This window comes from Balaenoptera ricei, chromosome X (assembly GCF_028023285.1).
Source record: "Balaenoptera ricei isolate mBalRic1 chromosome X, mBalRic1.hap2, whole genome shotgun sequence".
In the NCBI taxonomy this organism is placed as follows: Eukaryota; Metazoa; Chordata; class Mammalia; order Artiodactyla; family Balaenopteridae; genus Balaenoptera; species Balaenoptera ricei.
Genome location: NC_082660.1, coordinates 110,629,927 through 110,654,192, shown reverse-complemented (window position 1 = coordinate 110,654,192; position 24,266 = coordinate 110,629,927). Strand labels below are relative to the sequence as shown.

The 24,266-nt window shown below is 39.9% G+C and overlaps 1 protein-coding gene and 1 long non-coding RNA gene across 2 annotated transcripts in view; one reads left to right on the top strand and one right to left on the bottom strand.

The window, feature by feature from the left end:
- The window catches only part of STAG2 (STAG2 cohesin complex component), a 116,939-nt gene extending 116,246 nt beyond the window's left edge, over window positions 1-693 (bottom strand). The window contains exon 1 of the mRNA XM_059911493.1: window positions 438-693. The gene's annotated coding sequence lies outside the window, so the exon portion shown is untranslated. The remainder of the gene's footprint in view (window positions 1-437) is intronic.
- Window positions 27-24,080, top strand: LOC132357768 (uncharacterized). The gene is made up of 4 exons (XR_009500301.1): window positions 27-116; window positions 9,119-9,172; window positions 22,431-22,487; window positions 23,956-24,080. It is a non-coding gene; the product is annotated as an uncharacterized LOC132357768 (long non-coding RNA).
- The last annotated feature ends 186 nt before the right edge of the window (window positions 24,081-24,266 follow it).

The following is a 24,266-nucleotide window of genomic DNA, read 5'->3' as shown; positions in this document are numbered from 1 at the left end:
GGGGGTCTCCGTAGAGGCCCCGAGGGAGAGTGGGGCGAGGGAAGGAAGAGAAAACCTTCAGCGAGGGTAGTCGAAAAGAAGAGTCCTGCGGTAGAAAGCCACTCTAGGAGTAGGAGGTAGGGAGGAAGGGGGGCTGGAAGTTCCTTGGTAGTGCTGAGGGAGCCACTTGGGGGAAGAGGGGAGAAAGAAGGGCTGGGGGTTACGCGGGGACGAGGAGGCTTCTCCCCGCCTTCACTTGACCGCCCGCTCCACGGCGGGCCCCGCTGGAGGCAAAGGAAGAAGAGAGGAAATTAAACGGCAGGAGTGCCCAGTCTCTTTCCCTCCCAACTCCTCTCTCGCGCCCTGTTTCAACCACACGCGCCTCACGGTGGGCCCCGCGCCCTCCGGGTGCCCCTCCAAACTTCTAGAAGCTTCGCCTCCGCCATTTTATAACTTACCTCCCCCCTCAGCGTATACAGAGGCAGCAACGAGACTGTTCGCCTCCCCCACTCCTCCTTCCTTCTTTCTCAGGCCGGGGGCTTCTTCACCCCTGGGCTGGTACAAGATATTTTTCCCTTCCTCTTCTTTACACCCTCGAATTCTACTCAGGGACGGAAGCTCCCGCGGTTCTAGAGCGGTGGGGGGTTTTGAAAGTGGCGGTCGGATCCGGCGGGTTTTTTTTTTTCTCTCTCTCTCTCTCTCTTTTTTTTTTTTTTTTTTTTTTTTTTTTTTTTTGGTGGCGCTTCGGGATTGTTTGGGGTGTTCGCTCTTCGGCGACTTGGAGGCGAATGGAACGCGCAGGCGCCATCTGTCGGCCGCGAACCCGCGCCCGGCTCCCGTTGGGAGGGAGCGTCATCTAGCGGCAGAGAGTCGCCACTGCAACGCCTGGCCCCCTGCCCTCCCACCCAGCGTCCTCCTCCCAATCTCCAGCCAATCGGGGCCGACTGCCTCCCGGGTTCAGCGTCTCCGACGCCGCCTCCCAACGAGGCGCCCGCAGGGGCGCGCCGCCGAGTGGGGTAAACAAGGTGCCGTGCCCGCGCCTGACTTACTCATTCGTTTAGCAGCGCTTCCGCCGCGCAGCCGGTCGCGCCGCGTTTCCTCTTTCTTTATTGGGGGGGGGGGGGTCGAGGGGAGGGCGGTAGGAATGTCCGGAGGAGCCCCTGTGCTGTGGGAAATCGGAAACTGGGCTCGCTGGGGACTCGTGCTTCGGTCCTCTCTGCCCCCCGCGCAGCCCGAGGTGGCAGCCTAGTCGGGCATCACCCTCCGACGTCCACTTCTGTGACAGGCCCCAGCGAGAGGGCCTTCGGCCCTAGATCCCGGACCCTCGCTTCACCGCGCTGCCTACTCCTTCCCACCGAAAGAACTCAACTCGCGTAACTCCGGCACCTGATCCTAAGTGATTTAGGGGGGTTGTTTTTTGAGTTTTTTTGTTTTGTCTTGGTTTGCTTGTTTTTTGCTTCGGGTGTGGAGAGAAAGCGAGCTGATTCTCTACCGGGAAGACCTGGCACTGGAGAAAAAAAAATTTTTTTTTTTCTTTATAACACTAGTCCCGTCTCCCAGAAAACGTGGTCTGTCTCTCTCCAGGGTCTAGGAGACTTAGGGAACTGGGCTACTAGGCTAGGCCGGGCGCTGGACCAATTTATTCTCCACTCTTGGGGCGGAGGGGAGGAACAGGACGGAGCGAAGTGGAGGGAAATCGAAATTCGGGCAGAAGGAGTCGAGGAGCACCTACCCGGTGTTCCCCGCCTCCCCCGCTTATCCATAGTCTTCCTGGAAGCGTGGGTGGAGGCGGCCTCGCGACTTCGTTAAGAATTTTGGTTCCGTCTTATCCTGCCTCCTCACCCCTCCCTCAAGATGTTTGAAATGCGAAAGGATCCCCTATCGCTCCTTCGACCTCAGTTAACTCTCTTTATCCTTCTTATTTATTTTTCTGTTTGTTTCGAATCCAGTGTCCCGGACCTTTGACCGCCGAAAGCTCTCTACGGGGGGGGGGGGGGGGGGCGGGGCTGGAGGATCAACTCGGGGACGGCTTGTCCTCCGAAGCGCCGCTTTTCCTAGGACGGGAAGAAGTGACCTATTACAGTGTTTCCCTTGCTGTTACAAATTTATACAATAGTGTTTAGTTAATAAGAGCTGTTTGTTTCTGTTTCTTTTTTTTTTAATTTTTAGTTAAGCTATTTTAATATTAAACTAGATTTCAATTAGAAGGAAAAAATGTATTTAATAACAAGACAAATTTTCCAAATGAGAAATAATGCAAGCCCCGTGTAAATCGTGAATTCACCCGATATCGCTTCTAAAACATTCCTAATGCAATATAATGATTATTTTCAATCCTTAAATTATGTCCTTATCACGCCTGTGTCTTAGGATAGGAGAGAAACTCTGTGTTCACAGGTTTTTTAAATTTTTTCTGCAACTTTAAAAAAGAGTTGTATATTTAATCAACTGAACAATAAAAGTTAAACAGAAACATGTAAATATCAATAACAAGAAATAAAATCTGAGACATTTTTACTTACCTCAGAAACTTTGGGGAGTGGAATACTGTTCAAAATAAATTTCCGTTTCTTTTATAGACCATCTTTGGTAGAATGTTATTCAGTTTTTAACAGATTCAAGTCACAGAATGATGCAGCTAGAACATTAAATAGGGAGTAGTGGAAAATTTACAGTTATATAAGTTAATGCAAAATTCCACTTAAAGTAATAGAAAAATTGGGCTCTGTACCAAATCATTTTACATTAATTTAGTTCAATTGTGCCAATTTAATATCAATTGATATTAAATGATTTCCGTTTTAGTATTAGCTGAAAATTACTGATTTTCTGGTCCAAACATCACATTGATAGTACATGGTACAAATAGTTTTTCATTTATTTTATAAATTAACAACATTCTCAGCTGATTGTCTATGTAGCAACTGAGACTTCTTTAAACAATTTTATACTTTGAACAAAATTGGAAAGTTCCTCTGTTTAGTAAACTTACTTTCATTTTGTAAAAAATACCACTGAAGAAAATTAATAAGTGTAACTGGTGTAACATCAGAAATTTTCTAGCAAATATATACCAATATTTGAGAATGTTTCACAGTAGCCCGTCTTTTTTTCTAGAGTTCATTCAAAAAATATTTTTTAAACTGTCAATATGTGCAGACCACAGTGCTGTGTGCCCCAGTCCTATCTGAGAAGTGGAATTTATTTCCTAGGGTACTGAAAGACCAAGAGTACACCCTTAGAATTTGAGGACAAAGTGAGAAAATGTCATCAAGTGAAATATGTAACTGATGTAAAATAAGCTTTAATCTTAATTATTTGTAGCATGTCCTTCATGAGATAATATTGTAATGGCAGACGCTTTTGGTGCCTGATAAGAAATACTGAGAAAGTAAAGTTGAATAGTTAGAATATTTGATACTGTGTAAGGGGCAAGACAGTATTTGATGCAAAAATATTTTGTTATTTAGAAATGCATACCCCACTGTGTAGCAGATGATCCTCCAGTCTTACCACAGTCTGAATAAAGCATACCACAATTCTCTTTGCTCTGACTCCATGTAAATGGAGCAAGCTTCTGATTATAATTAAGTTTTCCAGATAGTCTCTTACTTTACGCAGCATACATATATATTTTTTTTACCTTTTTTAAAAAAGTATTTATTTATTTATTTATGGCTGTGTTGGGTCTTCGTTTCTGTGCAAGGGCTTTCTCTAGTTGTGGCAAGTGGGGGCCATTCTTCATCGCGGCGCGCGGGCCTCTCACTATCGCGGCCTCTCTTGTTGCGGAGCACAGGCTCCAGACGCGCAGGCTCAGTAATTGTGGCTCACGAGCCCAGCTGCTCCGCGGCACGTGGGATCTTCCCAGACCAGGGCTCGAACCCGTGTCCCCTGCATTGGCAGGCAGACTCTCAACCACTGCACCACCAGGGAAGCCCTATATTTTTTGTTTTCTAACACCATTCTATATGTTACCTAAAATCCAGAAGCCTAAAGATGAATATGTTTGAGTCCACAGAAATTTAAAATTATGTATATCAAAATACCATAAACAAAGTCAAAAGATAAACTGTAAGTTGTGAGGAAATATTTGCTACATGAATGAAAGAGGCTCATTTCCTTATATACAAAGAACTCTCACAAATCAATAAGATAAAAATACTCCAGTAGAAAACTGAACAAAGGATATAAACTGTCAACTTATTGGACAAGAAATGCACATGGCTAGTAAATATATAAAATATATAAAATAGTGCTCAACTTCATTCACCACTAAGACATGCAAATTAAATACCACTTTTACCAGATTGGCAAGAGATTAAAAAAATTTTTTTTTAATTTATCTATTTATTTATTTATTTTTGGCTGTGTTGGGTCTTCATTGCTGCACGCGGGCTTTCTCTAGTTGTGGTGATCAGGGCCCACTGTTCGTTGCGGTGTGCAAGCTTCTCATTGTGGTGGCTTCTCTTGTTGGAGAGCATGGGCTCTAGGCGCGCAGGCTTCAGTAGTTGTGGCACACGGGCTTCAGTTGTGGGTTCACGGGCTCTAGAGCGCAGGCTCAGTAATTGTGGTGCACGGGCTTTGTTGCTCCGCGGCATGTGGGATCTTCCCGGACCAGGGCTCGAACCCGTGTCCCCTGCGTTAGCAGGCAGATTCTTAACCACTGCACCACCAGGGAAGCCCTTAAATTCTTATAATACTCAGTGTTGGTGAGGAACTAAGAATTCTTATATACCATTGGTGGGAGTGTAAATTGTTTAAAAAAAAAGTGTCATAACATGAAAAATTGACCTAGCATTTCCATTTCTAGGGATCTATCATACAGAGATGCTCATGCAAATTATACAGAGATTATGTAGAAGATTTTCATTATAGCTTTGTAATAAAGAGAAACTGACAATGATAGAAATGGCGTCATTAGGGGACTGGTTAAGGAAATTGTGATACATCCATACAATAGGGTTTTATGCCCACCATTAAGGCAATTAAGTATGTATTTATCTACTGATACACAAATATGTCTAGGATGGGTTAAGTGAAAAAAAAATCAAGTTGCAAATAGCTTGTATAGTATGATCCCATTTGTGAATATGTGTACTTACAAACACATATATGTGCTTGTATAGGCATAAAACATTCCTGAAGAACATACAGGAAACCTAACAGGTTATCAATACCTCTCAGGAAATAGGTGGTACAGGGTTCCAGGGCTTATTATAATTTAACTTTTCACTTTATACATTGTTATGTTAATTTTATTTTATTTATTTATTTACTTTTTACAGTGAGCATATATTACTTAGGTAATCTTTAAGATCTTGTACTCGTTACTCCAGACAACAGTTTGGCAGTTTCTTATAAAGTGAAACATACAGGGCTTCCCTGGTGGCTCAGTGGTTAAGAATCTGCCTGCCAATGCAGGGGACACGGGTTCGAGCCCTGGTCCGGGAAGATCCCACATGCCGCCGAGCAACTAAGCCCATGCGCCACAGCTACGGAGGCTGCGCTCTAGAGCCCGGGAGGCACAACTACAGAAGCCCGCACACCTAAGAGCCCGTGCTCCACAACAAGAGAAGCCACTGCAATGAGAAGCCGGCGCACCGCAGCAAAGAGTAGCCCCCGCTCGCCGCAACTAGAGAAAGCCCATGCACGGCAACAAAGACCCAACTCAGCCATAAATAAATAAATAAATAAATTTTTAAAAAATAAATAAACATACACTTACCCTATGACCAGCAATCTTACTCCTGACCATTTATCCCAGAGAAATGAAAACTTATGTTTACACAAAAACCTGTACATAAATGCTCATGGCAAATGTACTTTAAATGGCCAAAATCAAGAAATAGTCCAAATGTCTATAAACTGGTGAATGGCTAAACAAACTATGGTACATTTATACCATGGAATACTACTCAACAATGAAAAGGAGCTACTGATACATGCAACAACTGAGATGGACCTCAAGGGCATTATGCTCAGTGGAAAAAGCCAATCTCAAAGAGCCACACAGTATGATTCCACTGTATAAATTCTCAGAATGATAAAATGATAGTGATGGAGAACAGATTCGTGGTTTCCAATGGTTAGGGTTGGGGAAAGGGTGTAACTATTACGGAGTAATGGGAGAGAGTTTCTTTGTAGCGATGGAACAGTTGTGTATCCTGTTTGTGGTGATGTTAACTTAAATCTACACATGTGATAAAATTTTATAGAACTTGGGACTTCTCTGGCAGTCCAGTGGTTAATACTCCTCACTTCCAATGCAGGGGGGCGGGTTCGATCCCTGGTCGGGGAACTAAGATCTCACATGACCCGCAGCATGGCCAAAAAAAAAATAATTTTATTGAACTACACACAGACACACACACACACGACTGTATGAAAAAACTGGTGAAATCCAAATAATGTCTGTACTTGAGTTAATAGTATTGTATCAATGTCAATTTCCTGGGTTTGACATCATACTGTGGTTATGTAAGCTGTTATCGTTGGGAAAAGCTGTGTGAAGGGTACATGGAATTCTCTGTATTATTTTTACAACTTCTTGTAAGTTCTAAAGTATTTCAAAATAAAAAGTTGTAATAAAAAATTTGATGCTGGTAATAAAAGAAAAAATCTCTGGTTAGTAGAAAGGTAATTACTCCATTATAAATTAATAGATTGAATTTCTCATATACAAATCAACTTCTTGTGAACTGAGGTATAATGACAATTTCTGGAATCCTTATCAATATTCTATGAACTTATATGATTAAGGGCTTGATACTTTGATACTCAGGAGAAGACTGTGGACTGTGGTGTCAACAGGAACTAGACATACCAATAAGCCTTATCTAAAATGAATAGCTGGTACCTACTGAGACATCTCAAATGTTATGTTACTGAATTTGCTGATTTTTTTTCTTACTTTGAATAACATACAATATTTCCAGTATCAGTTAATGGAACTGAAGCTATATCTTTATAGGAGAGATTCAATCTCTCACATCCAACCCTTCCTACTTCTCGTCTGAGCTGCAATAATAGTCCTATGTCCAGTTTCTTTTGCATCCAATCCAATCCTGATTAGAATACTCTACCTTACTTCCTTACTTTTATGCTTACTTACTTGCTTCTTTCTTCCTCCCTTACTTACTCTAACTCATTCACTTACATATTCTCTTATTGGCTCACCTGGCCAACAATGCTCCGCAAACACTAATGTGCTTAAGAATTACCTGGGAATCTTGCTAAAATGCAAATTCTGATTCAATGAGCCTGAGGCTAGGGCGGTACCTCAGAGTCTGCATTTCTGACAAACTCCCAGTTCGTGCCCAGCCCACGCTGCTGGTCTAAAGTCCACACTTTGAGAGTGAGGGCCTGAGGAACAAAGTACAAACTCTTTAGGGTAGTTTTTAGTGCCTTCCACAGAGTCTTCTCCAAATCTCATCACTCATAACTGCGAACTTTGCTGGGGCAGTGTCTGTGTGGGTCACTGTTGTATCCCCAGCGCTTAGTATTGAGCCTGAAACAAGATAGGTGCTCGAAAAACATTAGATGGATGATTGAAGGAATGAATGACTGAACTAAACAACAATTCCCTGCTCATATACCGTACATTCTAAGCAAACTAAATTACTTCCCATTTTCCTAGTACTTTCCCACGTACACCTTTTCTCACACTATTTTTTCTCCTTTCCTAAGATTTGCCCCATTCAAATTCTCTTCATCATTTTTGTTTTTTTGTTTTGTTTTTGCTTTTTTTTGGCTGCACCTCATAGCTTGTGGGATCTGAGTTCCCCAACCAGGGATCGAACCTGCGCCTGAGGCAGTGAAAGCACAGTCTTACCAATGGACCACCAGGGAATTCCCAAATTCTCTTCATCTTTAAATGCCCAGTTTAAAGGAGAAAAATCTCCATAAAGCCTTCCCCGATGTCCCAGTACGGAAATGATCTCTCTCATTTTGCAAGCCTCCTCCCTACCAGATTTTGAATGCCTTGCAAATAATAACGATAGTGTTCATGTTTTGTTCACATTTGCTATAACCACCATGCCTAGCACAAATGTTAGCATATAGTAGAAAATCAATGTTTATATTAAACTGAAATGGGAGAATAAAAGAATTATCTAGATCAACACTATGTATTAGAACTTTTTGCAATGATGGCAAGTTCATAATCTGTGCGGTCCAGTATGGTAGCCACAAGTAGCTACTGAGCACATGAAATGTGGCTAGTACAACTGAGGAACTGAATTTCTTTTATTTAATTAAAATGTAAATGGCCAAATGTGGCTAGTGGCTACATATTGGACCATGGCTATCTAGATAATTGTAGTTACAATTGTTCTTCATTCAGCAGTATTTACTGAGTACCTCTGATGTGCCAGACACAAAATAGGCTAGGAGCTGATGATACAAACATGAATAATTCATGGTCCTTGACCTCAAAGAGCTTGCAACCTATTAAGAAAAGACAGGATCAAATAAATCCAATCAAGTGTTAGAGGTGCTATTATAGAAGATTGACAAAGTTGAATGTGTGTACAAAGGTGAATATGGGCAGGAGTCAGAAGAGGGTTTGTAAGCAAAGTAAGAGTAGTATTCATCAGGTAAACAAAAGATAAAAAGCTTTGCCCAGGGAGGAGGGCAAACAAAGGCATGGAAGTCAAAGCAGAGAGACCCTCTCCTGGAACTACAAGTAGTTCGTTTGATTTACACCTAGGAATTGGAAGGCAGAGAGCTCTATTAAAAGGAGAGCTGGAGAAGTTTGTGCTGGAGTCATAGGCAGGAGACCAGTCCCAGAGGGTCCTTGGAATGCCTTGCTAAGGAAGGAGCCGGGTATCCCACAGGCCATGGGAAGACATGGAAGCCACCTGCTCATTTTGACATTTTAGAAAGATGTCTCTGGAAGACAGATTGGAAAGGGTTAGACAGTCTGAGAGGTGATGGGGCTTGGACTAAATAAGCAGTGGCAGTGAAAATGTAGTCAGGATTTAGATAGGGTATATGTGCTTTTTAGCTTGAAATAAGATGATAATTACAGTGAACATCTTTGTTTTGTCTTTATTTGATAATCCATTCGATTTTCCTCTTTTTTCTTTTCTTTCTTTCTTTTTTCTTTTTTCTTTTCTTTTCTTTTCCTTTTCGCATACAGAGACACAGCCTTCACTGAATGGCCAGATCTCCATGGAAGCAAAATCGAAACCTGGTATGACTATCTGGAAATTTCAAGGAAAAAACTACTTTCTGCTTAAATCATTTGAGAAACGGTAGCCAAAATAACTCATTCCTATCAGCAGCTAATACTTTCATCACTTAATGCTGCCACTGATCCTAGCTATTTGTATTAAGTAGTGAAACATATCATAGGATTTGTTTACGTAGACAGATGACATTTGCCTTATTTTTTGAGTGCCAACATTTAATAAACAACAACAAAAAAGACATCATGGCACAGGCAGACCTATCAACTCAAACTTATGGATTACTTTAAGGGTCCTATTGTGATGCAGGATTTTTCAATATGTTCAAGAGACATTTATCATTTCAAATCCATATGCATTTAATGGTTACATTATTTTTCATTTTGTTTGTTGCCGTTGTGGAACTGTCGCTGGGTATTCACTTTTATAGAAATAGCAATTTTTGGAAGCAGTAGCATTGTTGTTAGCAGAACAACACACCAACACACCCACCCCAAATAAACATTTTTAGCTATTTCCCTATATTGCGGAAAGTGATTTGGTTAAATTTAGCATTGCCCAGGGACTTCCCTGGTGGTCCAGTGGCTAAGACCCCGTGCTCCCAATGCAGGGGGCCCGAGGTTGATCCCTGGTCAGGGAACTAGATCCCACATGCCGCAACTAAAGATCCCTAAAGATCCCACGAGCCACAACTAAGACCCAGCGCAGCCAAATAAATAAATAAATATTTAAAATAAATAAATAAATGAATAAATTTAGCATTGCCCAGAACCTCCAATAAGACTCTCTTTTATTGGCATGCATGCAAATTTATAAAGCCAAGGTCATATTAGTAGCTAAGAGGGACACTAACTTTAATAGCAACAAAGGCGACTCCTTGAATTTAAGTGCAGTATTTCTTACTAGTAACTACCAATATTAAGTAAAATTCAAATTCTAGAACCACTGTCAACATTTGATGTCTATCATTGGTAGCAAGTTTACTGTTATATGCTGATAGCACTTCTAATGTTAGACTCTAGAAATTAATGCTAGAATTGCTTGTGGAAAGATTAAGAGGTGTGAAGAAAGGATGAAGGGAAATTTGCAAAGTGGAAGAGAGCTAGAGATAGAAACTTGGGAGAAAATACATTTTATCCCCAAAATATAGACAATACTGGATTAGATTCTGGACCAAACCTTTTTTTTTTTTCTTTTTAAGCTATAAAGGGCATTATTGGGGCAATTGGCAACATTGAATACAGTCTAGTAGAGTATATAATAATTCTGTATCAGTGTTAATTTCCTAATTTTGATAATTGTATTGTAGTTACTTAAGTGGATGTCTTTATTCTTAAGAGATACATACACACTGGAGTACTTAAGGATAAAAGGGGCATTACGTCCGCAACTTATACTCAAATGGTTCAGAAAGAAAGGTAAATACATTCTTTATATACACGTTATATATTATGGTAGCATGCTAGAACCTGCCAGCACCAGCTCCCTAGAGCTGATTGTATACATGTCTTCCCAGCTCCAGTTAGTGACCTCACAGTGAGAGCTTGAAATCAGCCATGGTGAGAGCATTTACACCATGAAAATCAGCAAATGCTATAGATCAGGGCTGTTTTTTCCCCTGGAGAGCCAATTGTTAAAACATATTTGCCATGGATCAAAATCAAAGATAACGTCTAGATTCATGAAATTTTTCTGTTATTATAATTTGCTTTTAACCTGAGTTGATACATTCAAAAAGATCTAGTGCTGCTAAATACTCAATAATAATAATAATAATAATAATATTTCTAATATGTCATCCTCTAATCACCTGAAAATATCTTTCAAACTTATCTTCCAAAAAAAGTAGGTAAATATATACATTATCTTAGTTTTGTAGTTATTTATTGTATACTGTAAACTAAAAGCGATCACATATCTAACAGTAGAAATCAATTTAGTTATGCCCAAACACTGCTTGCCTCCCAAGCATCTGAATTCTTCCTGGCACTTTGTGAAGCCTCATGTCTTCCATAAGGTCTCTCTTGAATACCACATTCCACATTGGTCCCTTCCTTACAGTTCATAGAACTGTGTGGAAGGTACATAGAAGAGCATCCAGACTACCCCTCTCGTTTTTCAGAGGAGAAACTGAAGACCAAGAGACTCACGTCCCCAGTATAACACAACGTCCGGTGACAGAGTGAGGAGCACACCGTCCTCCTCTCTTCCCCAAACCCTGAGCTATTTCTCTCCGCCACTAGAGCACACACTTGCCAGACCAGACTTAAATATTAGATCATAGTCTTCTGCTTCCTGGCCAAACTTAGTATGCTTACTCCCTCTGAGAGTAGGAACATCTATCTAGCACAGTAGATGCTCAATGAATAAAATTTGGCGCTCAATAAGCACTTGATATATCCATTAGTTTGGAATGCCTTTCGCGTACTCTTTTTTTTTTTCAAAGATGCCTTTTGATTTATTTACGAAGCTATAAAACCTGACATGTATTTTCTTAGAGCTGTAAATGAAGAGCTGGCTACCAACAATGAAAGTAGATGACTTGTTTCCCAGAGGGTGGGACATCCAAATGTCTAGGTGCCGAATTATAAAATGAGATCAGCCTTGGAATCTTTATTGAGGTTTTATTCTTTGAGATTTAAATATGGTTTATAGAACACTTTGAGAATCAATTTAAAGTCACTTTACAGGGCAAAACATTATAGCCATTTAGGTATTCTTAAAGGAGAAGTGTATTAATTAGTAGCACAAGAAAATGCAAAAACTAATGGCTATCAGCAGTTGTCTGTCCCTATTTATAAAACATAACACTTTCTTACAATCTTCAGAAAGAGAAAATGATAAAATTTGAATACATTTTCAAAAGGACTACCAGATGAAACTTAATGAGGTTAGTAGTCTAAGATCCTAATCATCGGAGACTTTTAACTGGGGTATTTATTCCTTTATGAGTTGTTGAAACATTCTTAAGGTTTACAGCCTACCATTCAGTAAGTTAAGACCAATAAAACAGCCACTTGACCAATTCAGTCGTTTCCCAAGAAGAAATAACAAAACAGAGTTTGAAAAGACATTCATTAGTTACAACTGTTGTGACATAGACCTCAAAACCTTTGAAGTATAGTGATCAGATTTTTTATACATAGTAGAAAAATTGTGTGCTGTTTGATTTGAGGTCAGGTTCTATCCTTCAATTTGCAGATGACAGTATGTTAAAAATAAAAGGCAATCAAAAATTAATTAATGAGGGACTTCCCTGGTGGTCCAGTGGTAAAGAATCCGCCCTCCAATGCAGGGGACGTGGGTTCAATCCCTGGTTGGGGAACTTAAGATCCCACATGCCGCGGGGCAACTAGGCCCACGTACCTTGACAAGAGGGCCTGCGTGCCGCAAGCTACGGAGCCCACGCGCCCTGGAGCCCTCATGCCACAACTAGAGAAGACAAAACCCGCACACCACAACTAGACAGAAGCCTGCACCACAACAAAGAGCCTGTGCCACAACGAAAGATCCCACATGCTGCAACTAAGACCCAACACAGCCAAAAAAATAAAGAAAATTTTAAAAATTAATTAATGAGACCAGTATTTGCTGTTGTGCCATCATTATTTCAACCAAATTGTGATTTTGATGCTCAAGAGGATAGCTGCAAATGTTTAGAAAGTCACAAGCACTGTTGATTTTGAAGACACTGGAATGGATAAAACACATACATAGTTCCTTTGCCTGTGAAAAAGAAATCAGAGCCATATTTCCTAAAAATGTATCTTTCTAGAAATAGTTAATTAAAAATGGAGAAATCTAGAGAAATTCTCTCATATATGTACACAAGAAGACACGTACAGGCTTCCCTGGTGGTGCAGTGGTTAAGAATCCGCCTGCCAATGCAGGGGACATGGGTTCGTGCCCTGGTCCGGAGGATCCCCCGTGCCACGGAGCAACTAAGCCCGTGCGCCACAACTACTGAGCCTGCGCTCTAGAGCCCGTGAGCCAAAACTACTGAGCCCGCGTGCCACAACTACTGAAGCCCGCGTGCCTAGAGCCCGTGCTCCACAACAAGAGAGGCCACCGTGATGAGAAGCCCGTGCACCGCAACGAAGAGTGGGCCCCATTTGCCGCAACTAGAGAAGGCCCGTGTGCAGCAACAAAGACCCGACACAGCCAAAAATATAAATAAATAAATAAATTAATTAAAAAAAAAAAAAAAAGACACTTACAAGGATGTTCATTGCCACACTTTTTATAATGGAAACAACCTAAATGGCCATCACAAAAGAGTAGATGTATTGCAGTATATTCATATGATAGAATACTATGCAGTGGTGAAAATGAACTAATGCTACATGTATCAACATGGATAAATCTCAAAAATGTTATGTTAAAAAAAGCAAGGTGCAGAATAATACTAACACATCATGCTTAGTTTATTATGTTCTAAGTGCTTTGTATGGTATCAACTCATTTAGTCTTTAAAACAACCTTACGTTGTAGGTATTATTATGAATTTCCATTTTATAGATGAGAAAAATGAGGCACAGAGAGATTAAGTAATTTGTCCAAGGTCACACAGCTGGTAACATGTACAGCAGATATTCTTTATTTGTAAAACATTTCATAATTTTTAAAACAGAAGTTTTAAGCAGAAGAAATGAAAAGGTATATTATAAAGCCAGAGTATGTGTCTTGGATCTCCAATGTACTAAACAATTCTGATTGTAGTTTTAAATATTAATACAAATAATGCAAAATAAAGATTCTGTGAAATTCAGAAACCCTTTTTCATTTCAGTTGAAATGCACTTGGATATTTAATAAAAGCTCAGTGATACAATCTAAAAAAATTAGTTTCTACAGATAAAAGTAATGTAACTTCACAATAAAATATTATTAGCATACATTCATAAGCACAACATATACAGTATCTTGAGAGACCATGTCCAAATTCAAACCAGAAGTCCACATAACCATTTTGGAATACAATACTGTTGTTTATACATTTAAATTACATTGTTTAAAGAAAGTTGTACTTAATCAAGGAAAAGGAAGGATTCTGAAAACAGCTTTCAGAAGTATCCTGATAAAAGATCAGGTTTGAAAAGATGCATAATTCTGTTTGAATAATAGGACATTTTATTTGTGTAACAACTAATCCCACGTTTTAATTTAAAGGTCAAGTCATTGATTTGGAGCGAGGCAGAGGAGAAGAGAGACTGTTCTATCTCCCTGTTTATAGACATTCAGGTAGTTACAGGAGACCTCCTAAAATCTAAGATGAGGTAACTTTCTCTTAATTTGGTGGAAAGGGGGTTTCTGGTTTTGTTGACAACAGAAGGAAACACTTTTATTCTTATTTTCCCCTCTTTAGTAAAACAGAAAATCCCACAGATTTCATGTCAATATCTCTTCCCCTAGAAACACAGACAACAAAGTCAAGAGAGTGGATATTTTATAAATATTCGTGTAGTTTTTTCCCCCTTTTAATATTTTTTCTGCCTTCCTCTTACTTACACATTTCAAAGCACATTTTTCCTGTCCAGAAGAATTATCCCCATCCTTTAACCTGGGAGTGAGAGGAATTTTCCACTGCAAATGTTGTTGTCTAGCTACTGTGCCCATGAATTATGTTTCTGAAGCATTGATTGTCAATGATTTCCAAAGCAGTATTCACTCCACACTCTGGGGGTCAGACAACTTTTAGCACATCCTCAAAACTTGAAAGGAACATGGGGTTAATTACCATGTTTATGAGACATTTGTTGCCTCCTCTTTCTTCCTGTATGTGTGTGAGCTCACCCCTTTGGTGTGGAAGATCTGAGAAAAGAAGGTGAGAAGGAAAAATCAAGAAATGATAATACCTTTAATTTCTAACAAGGAGCTCCAAATACTGTTATTTTATAATGTTGCATTTGTCTTTGCAAGTGCGAACTGTGATGGGGGAGCTAAGGGGAAGGACTGTGCCCATCATTTAACCTTTCAGTTTCATTATCTGTTAACTGGGAATAATAATACAGGCTTGACATACTTTGGTTCTTTGAAGATACATTTAATAATAAATGTAATAAATGAATATTCTCCTTTTTAAAAATCAGGACATTAAAAAGATAAAGGTGGGAATTCCCTGGTGGTGCAGTGGATAAGACTCCGTGCTCCCAATGCAGGGGGCCAGGGTTTGATCCCTGGTCAGGGAACTAGATCCCACATTCATGCCGCAACTAAGAGCTCTCATGCCACAACTAAGGAGCCCACATGCTGCAACTAAGACCCCGCACAACCAAATAAATAAATAAATAAATATTTAAAAAGAAAAAAGATAAAGGTACAATCCTTGCATTAATAAGTATTCTCCAGAGAAACAGAACCTACAGGATCCATATCTGTATCCATAGCTATATCTATAATCTATATCTATATCTATATATCTGTGTGTGTGGAGAGAGAGAGAGAGATTGATTATAAGGAATTGGCTCAACACAATTATGGAGGCTGAGAAATCCCAAGATCTGCTGTTGGAAAGCTAGAAACTCAGGAGAGCCAGCAGTCTAGTTCCAATTCGAGAGCGAACAGGCTTGGAGACCCAAGAAGAGCTGATGTTTCAGTTTGAGCAGCTCAAACAATCAGGCAGCAGGGAGGGTCAGCCTTTTTATTCTATTCAGGCCTTCAACTGATTGGATGAGGACCGCCCATGTTAGAGAGGGCAATCTGCTTGACTCAGTCTACCAATTCAAATGTTAATCTCACCCCAAAACATCCTCACAGACACACCCAGAATAACCTTAGACCAAATAACTAGCAACCCCATGGCCTGCTCAAGTTGACACGTAAAACTGATTATCACAGTCCCCTTGGCCACCTCCCCAACTTGCTCCCCTCCCTTCTTCCCATAGATAACTATTTTTGAGTTTGATGCTCATTCTTCCAGATAAATCTTTTAAATACTTCTACCTAAATAGGTAGAGAAAAATACATAGTATTGTATTGTAGTATTTGACATAAATGGTATCAGATCATACATATCCTTTTGTGGCTTGTGGTTGTCATTCACGTATGTTTTTTGTTTTTGTTTTTTTTTAGATTTATTTTTGGCTGCGTTGGGTCTTCGTTGCTGCGCACGGGCTTTCTCTAGTTGCGGCGAGCGGGGGCTACTTTTCGTTGCGGTGCATGGCTTCCCATTGCAGTGGCTTCTCTTGTTGCGGAGCACAGGCTCTAAGTGCGCGGGCTTCAGTAGTTGTGGCACACAGGCTCAGTAGTTGTGGCACACTGGCTTAGTTGCTCCATGGCATGTGGGATCTTCCCGGACCAGGGCTCGAACCCGTGTCCCCTGCATTGGCAGGCGGATTCTTAACCACTGAGCCACCAGGGAAGTCCAGTAATTCTTTTGATGGGAGAGAACTAAACTAGCTTAATGAAAACTGATTGTAAAGTTTTAAGCTAGTCTTTTTGGTTTGTGTGTAATCTTATGAATTGATGCTTTTTGATAAAGATTCTTGAGGTAGAGATGGTATGGCAAGAGGCCAGCTCTCCACCCAAACAGGGCTTTTCAGAGTGGCTGTACTTTAGAAAGAATCAACTTAATTCTGGATCCAGAACTCATTTCTGCATATCCAGGACCTAATTTTTTCAGTGAACCCATCGTGATACCGTGTTTCCAATATCCAAGTACTGTTGAAGCCACCTCAGGTATAAGTAGGTAGATTCTTCTTATTTTACATTTTCCAGAGTACTTCATGTTCTTTTTACAAAAATTTCTTCTCAAAGTCTTTGGGATCACACCAGATTATTTGAGCCTTTTGATGGCTGTGACTCCTAAATTAGGTTGTCGTTCATAAATATGAGCTTTGTTTTTTCAGAGCTCACAAACCAAAATACTAATTTTTAAATTGGTTTTTAGACCTGGGTATAAGTGAACAAACCCCCTCATTCTATAAGTAGGTACTATTATCCCTGTTTTACAGATATGGAAACTGAGGCTCAGAGAGGTTAAGGGAATTTCCCCCGGGTCACAAAGCTCTGAAATGGTCGAGCCAGGATTCAGCCCCAGGTCTGGTTGACTTCAAGTCCAGTGCTTTTTCCACAGTATACTGCAGGTTTTCATGACATATTTTCTTTCTCTATCCCCAACTCACTTTGCAACAATATGTATGTATATATTTGAGGCATATAAAAGGTCAAGTAGATAACAAGTAAAACTACCATTTATTGTCCACCCATTCTATGTCAAGCACTGGGCTAGGCATGGTACCTTATCTGTAAAACCTCATAGCATCCTTCTAAGGTAGATATTATGATCTCCATATTATAGTTGAGAAAACTGAGGTTCAGAGTTTAAATGACTTTCACAGAGAGTGCCACGGCAAGATTCAAACTCATATCTATTAGGGTGCAAAATGTATGTACTTTCTACTACAACCAAGACCTTTCAGTATATTATTGTATTATATTTCTATGTATTATTAATATCTTTATTCTGGTCAAGCTTATATCTTTCTTAGGCAGCCTTTGTGTCCCTCTCTAGCTTCCCTTAATAGTAGGTTTCATTTCATGTCTTACCTTAATGGGGAGGAGTTGAAGGAAGAATTAAACTCTTACTGTTATCTAGTGCCTTTTTTATTAGACTGTTGCGTATTTTTTCGTAATAAAATTATTTTGCTTGCATTTTTTAAACTGCTGACAGAACATCAGTAAACAGAAAATTTATCACCTGTGAACAATTCTCTGTTCTTTTCCTTAATATAATTTGGGTCTTTATCAAAGTATGTTTCTAGTTCTATAAGCATTTTTTTATCTTTAAAAAATGGCTAAAACAACAGAACAAGAAGAATCACTCATAAATTTCAGGAGTCATTCATTCGTTCATTTGTCCACCCATCCATTCAACTCATATTTTTAGAGTGCCTATTATGTGGCAGGCACTATGTTAGTTTCTGAGGATAAAAAGATAAATGTGACATAATTTCTCTTCTCGAGAAACTCACAATCAGTGGGGGAGACCTATAGGTAAATTGACAGTTACAGTACAGAGTGATGAGTGCTGTGCCTGAGCGAGAAAATAGTATAGTGCTTTCAATAGTAGGTCCTTGGGCCACCTGGGTTCATATCCTGGCTCCCTCATTTACTAGCTGTCACTATAAGAATCTACTTCATACAGTTGATACAAGAATTGAGTTATTCACGTGAGTGATCAATAAATAGTATTATTCTGATAGCCATAAGCACTGGGTGATATTGCAACACAGAAAAGGGGCACCTAACCCAGATTGAGAGGGGGGTCTGGGCAGCAGTCCTAGAGATTGAGTCTTGAAAGAAAACTGGGAGTTACCCAAGCAGAGAAGGGGACAATGGTTTTTGACACAGAGTCTAGCATGGGCAAAGGCACCAAGACATCAGGGGATACGGCATGAGTCGAGGAACGACAAGAAGTATAGTATTGCTGAAATATAAAGGACAGGGGCAGGGGGGCAGTAGAGTGAGATTAGACAGGGACAAAATTGTGGAGGGACCTTGTAATCAGTGCCAAAGAGTTTGAACTTAATCTTGAGAGTGATAGAAATCCATGAAGGCTTATAATGAGGGGGCTAACATCAGCAGATGATTCTGGTGGAATCATGGACGATGGACAAGGGGGCAAGACTAGTATCAGGGAAACTTGTTAATAGGCTGTGACAATAGGTCAAAGGAGGAATGATGAGGGAGGCCCTGGACTAAAGCTATGGCAGTGTAGATGGGAGCATGGGACAGAGTCAAGAGATATTTAGGAATTGTAAGAAGTAGCAGCACTTAGAGGCCATTTGGATAAGGTAGGTAGAATATGTGAATCCTTATTTCTACCATTCACCCAGATAGGAAATATAGGAGAAGCAGTTTGGGGAGAGATTTTCTTTTTCTTTTTTTTTTTTTTTAAATAAATTTATTTATTTATTTATTTATTTATTTTTGGCTGTGTTGGGTCTTCATTGCTGCACGTGGGCTTGTTGCGGTGCACAGGCTTCTCATTGTGGTGGCTTCTCTTGTTGTGGAGCATGGGCTCTAGGCGCACAGGCTTCAGTAGTTGTGGCACACGGGCTCAGTAGCTGTGGCTTGCAGACTCTAGAGCAAAGACTCGGTAGTTGTGGCACACGGGCTTAGGTGCTCCGCGGCATGTGGGATCTTCCCCGACCAGGGCTCAAACCCATGTCCCCTGCATTGGCAGGCGGATTCTTAACCGCTGTGCCACCAGGGAAGTCCGGGAGAGATTTTCTTGACTTCAGTTCTGAATGCTTGCAAAATAAAATCTAAATTTCTTAGTACGGCATTCAAGGTCCCCCACGATCTGGCCCCAAATTATATTTTCAACTGTATCTCATGAGTATAGCTTTCCCCAGTCAGATTACAGAAAGTGGTCCTTTCAGGCTGTTTTCCTAAACCCCTGCCTACTTCAAACAGACATAGACACAGGTAATGAGATAATGTCAATGAGATAATGTGATTTCTCTCTCTCTCTCTCTCTCTATCTATCTATCTTTCTATCTATCTATCTATCTATATATATATATATAACACAAATGATGAATAAAGAGGTGACATTTCAGCTGTATGATTGTTAAAAATGACATCCAGCGAATTATACCTCCCTGTGCTCATGTCCCTTCACAATGTGATGCTACGACTCCTCCTATCAAGAGGTGAAGTCTATTTCCTCTCCCCCTTGAATCTGGGCTGACCGTGTAACTTGCGTTGACCAGTAAAATGCAGCAAAAGTGACATTCTGGGATTTCTGAGCCTAGGCAGGCCTTAAGAGAACTAGCAGTTTCTGCTTTTGCTCTTGGAACCCAGTTGCCATGGAAAAAAAGCCCAGGCTACTCTGCTGGAAAGAGGCTATGTGGAGAGAGAGGCCATGGGGGAAGAGAGACCACGTGGAGAGAGAGGACCAGGTGTGAGAGTGTCCCAGCTGAGCCCAGCCCCCAGATGACCCACCTGCTGACTGCAGCCACACAAGTGAGCCCGAGAGGACCAACAGAACTGCCCAGCCAACCCAAAGAATCTTGGGAAATAATAAATCAGGTTGCTTTAAGCCACTCAGTTTAGGGGAGTTTGTTATGCAGCAATAGGTAAGTGAGACAAACTGGCAATGGAAAGGTGAATAAGGAATCCTCCAGGAAGATAATGGAAGCAAGAGCTTTCCAGGCAAAGTGAATATAATGAACCAAGGCACAGAGGAGTCAAAGTGCACGACCTATCTCAGGAAGGGCAAGTGGTATTGTGTGGTTAAAGGAAAACAGGAGGTACACTGCAGGGAGGAGCTGATGAAAGGGGAAGCTGGATGTAAGTCTGGAAGGGAAAAGTCTTGTTACCAGTTGCAGTTTAATGTTATCGTATCTTAGAACATCACACAGGAATTGTGCTTCTCTTGTATTGTTCCTTTCCTTTGTGAACTCTTTTCTCCCAAACCTCCTCAAAGAAATTGTTCGGTCGTTATCTAGTTTCTTCAATGTCATCATGTAGAGATTACTAAGAAACACTTTCAGAATTTAGCTGCCTGCCCAGTGGGTAAGTTAACATTGCCTTTCATTTTTGCTAAATTTTCTTTGCTGTTCATTTATTAAAGAAGCAAACATTTATTGATTTCCTAGCATATGCCAGGCACTTGGGATTCAGAAAAAGTAAGCCACTGTTCTTACCTTCTAGAAGTCTATAGTCTATTGGGTGAAATTGACAGGCAGTAGATTACAATACAGCATACTTAGCCCCAGAAAAGAAGGAGAGGTTTTCATATAATTATTATTATCTAAGACAATACTGTATTTACAGAAAGAATTGCCATCAAGATCCTTCATATGTTTCTGAAATAATAGACTCTAGGTTTTTAAGTGGCCATGAAACTGTGATTGGCTTAATGCCACCAGATTTGGTAAGAGACCACCTGGAATACTTGAATGTCAAAGTAAACTTTGCGCCAAAAAAGCCAAATTACATATGGCCAGACTCCCTTTTCAGTTACTATGTAATACTTTTCTGAAATCCTCATTTTTAAGTTATTATTTTTCTTTCACTTTCTTCTTACAGCCTAGGACCGGTTCATTCATGTATAATTTCCCAGGCATTTGGAGGTCTTGGAATCAGTTCTGTGCTAATATTCACAGCCTCTGGATCTGGAGCTCTTCATTGCTTCTTTCCCCCTTTTTGCTTTCAAGAATACTGTTTTTCAATTCCCTCCACCCAGTTTCTTTTCTGGCTCATTAGAAATCACTGTATAGCCCTTTAATTCTTTTATAGTGTACCTAGCTGACAGTTCCATTTTGCCGTGTCTTTGCAAACCTCTAGGAGAGCAGCCCTTCCCTTTCTCCCATGTTTTCCCCAATGTGGTAATCTTGATCTTGTGTGTCTGCTAAGTTATGAGCTCTCTCCTATTCCACGCTGGTGCTGAGATCCCTAACTCAGCCTCCAGGAAATTATTTTCCTTTTTGCTTGGATGATATCCTTCGTCTTTGTGGGGATGGAAAATATCATCCTGTTGAGCCTTCAGGATGTTGTTTGAAAGAATGCTGTTATTTGCCAGGAATATCCGTACAGTAGTTGGACTTCCAGCATATACATTATTCATTATTGTTCAGCCACACCTAGTCTTGCATATTATACCAATAGGATACTAGGCAGAGATTTGACTTTGACCCGGAATTCTTTTCAATTCTATATCAAGGTGTTTATTAGTTTGATTCTATCTGAATTACCTCATTATTGACTCACACAGGATAATTTAATTGGAGAATCTTTTAATACTTAAACAGATGGGCTAAGCTGGTTTTTCCCCTTTTATTCCCTCAGGATAATAATTATCTAACTGAGAATATCAGTGGCTACAACTAGAGTCTTTTGCATCTCACTTTGGTCTTATCTACTGCTACCTTTTTGGTTCAAATATATATTCAAAACCTAGACTTAATATTTTTCTTCATTTCCAAAAAAAAATCTGTATCTACATTTGCTGACACTTGATACTCTTAGTGTGAAGATTTAACCTTTATAAGATTTATTCATTTCTCCAAACAAATCTGAAGCAGTCATTTCACAGTGATGGCACCTGGGTTAAGACAAGTTTCTGCCCAGACAGCAGCATGATTTCCTCACCCTTATTCATAAAAATAGAATTCTATAATAAAATAATTAAATAGGCATTAGGAGGTACAGTTATTTGTTTTTTTTACTTGAAGTATAGTTGATTTACAGTGTTTCAGGTGTAAAGCAAAGTGATTCAGTTATACATATATATATAAAATATGTTCTTTTTCAGATTCTTTTCCGTTATGGGTTATTACAAGATATTGAATATAGTCCCCTGTGCTATACAGTAAGTCCTTGTCTACAGTTGTTGTTTTTTTTAACATCTTTATTGGAGTATAATTGCTTTACATTGTTGTGTTAGTTTCTGCTGTATAACAAAGTGAATCAGCTATATGTATACATATATCCCCATATCCCCTCCCTCTTGAGCCTCCCTCCCACCCTCCCTATCACATCCCTCTAGGTGGTCACAAAGCACCGAGCTGATCTCCCTCTACAGTTGTATTTTTTTTTTAATTTATATTTTTTATTGAAGTATAATGGACAAATTATATTAGTATCAGGTGTACAACATAGTGATTCATTATTTTTATAGATTATACTCCATTTATAGTTATTATAAAATTTTGGCTATATTCCCTGTGCTGTACATTACATCTTTTTATCTTACTTATTTTTTTTTAAACATCTTTATTGGAGGATAGTTGCTTTACAATGGTGTGTTACTTTCTGCTTTATAACAAAGTGAATCAGCTATACATATACATATATATATATCCCCATTACAGTTGTATTTTAAAGTTCATATCTTAGACCAACTTTGTCTTTTTCTTCTTTAATAAATTTTACCATTTCTTTTTTTAAATTTTTAAAAAAATTTATTTATTTAATTTATTTATTTTTGGGTGTGTTGGGTCTGTGTTGCTGCGCGCGGGCTTTCTCCATTTGTGGCGAGCGGGGGCTACTCTTCGTTGCGGTGCACAGGCTTCTCATTGCAGTGGCTTCTCTTTGTTGCGGAGCACAGGCTGTAGGCGCGCAGCCTTCAGTAGTTGTGGCACATGGGTTCAGTAGTTGTGGCTCGCAGGCTCTAGAGCACAGGCTCAGTAGTTATGGCGCACGGGCTTAGTTGCTCCGCGGCATGTGGGATCTTCCCGGACCAGGGCTCGAACCCGTGTCCCCAGCATTGGCAGGCAGATTCTTAACCACTGTGCCACCAGGGAAGCCCTAGACCAACTTTAAAGAGAAATAAATATTGTACAATTCAGCATCTTTTTTACTAATTTGTAAACTAAATCCTTTACATGGAATGTTAAGTTGTAACCAAAAACCTTTTTTTCTTCTTTTCTGATTTATCAAACTCTGGTTCTGGGTCAGTCAGTCTTCAGGGTCCAGCTTTCTTCTCTTTATCTCAGCCGTGGGTAGTTTGTCTCTTTGCCTATGCTATTTGAGTGGGGCCTAGAAAAGACCTGGTTAACTATTTTAAAATTGAAAATTTTATTGCGATAATTGTAGACTTGCCTACAATTATAAGAAATAATACAGAGAGATCCCTTGTACACTTTGCCCAGGTCTTCCCAGTGTTAACATCTTGTAAAACTGTAGTATTATATCCCAACGGAATATTGACATTGATGCAATCCACTGGTCTTATTCTGATTTCCCCAGTTTTAATTGTACTAATTTGTGTACGTGTGTTTGTGTGTGCATGCATGCATGTTTGTATTAATTTATATACAATTTTATCACCCGTGTAGATTCATGTATCTACCACCACAGTCAAGATACAGAACAGTTCCACACCACAAGGATTCCTCAAGTTGCCTTTTTATAACCACACCCACCTCCCTCTGATCTCCCCTTCTCATTATATAAAAAAAAGTCTGTATTTTGTATCTTTTCAAAACGTACAATGGCAGAGCTACTAATAAAATCTATTTCTTTTGATTTTTAGTTCAGTGACCTTTACATCTTGTTTCTTACACGTCCCTTTTTTGGAAAAGCACTGGCTAGGCGGTCAGATTAGTGGCAACCACTAATCCGTCCTCCATTTCTTACATTTCGTCAT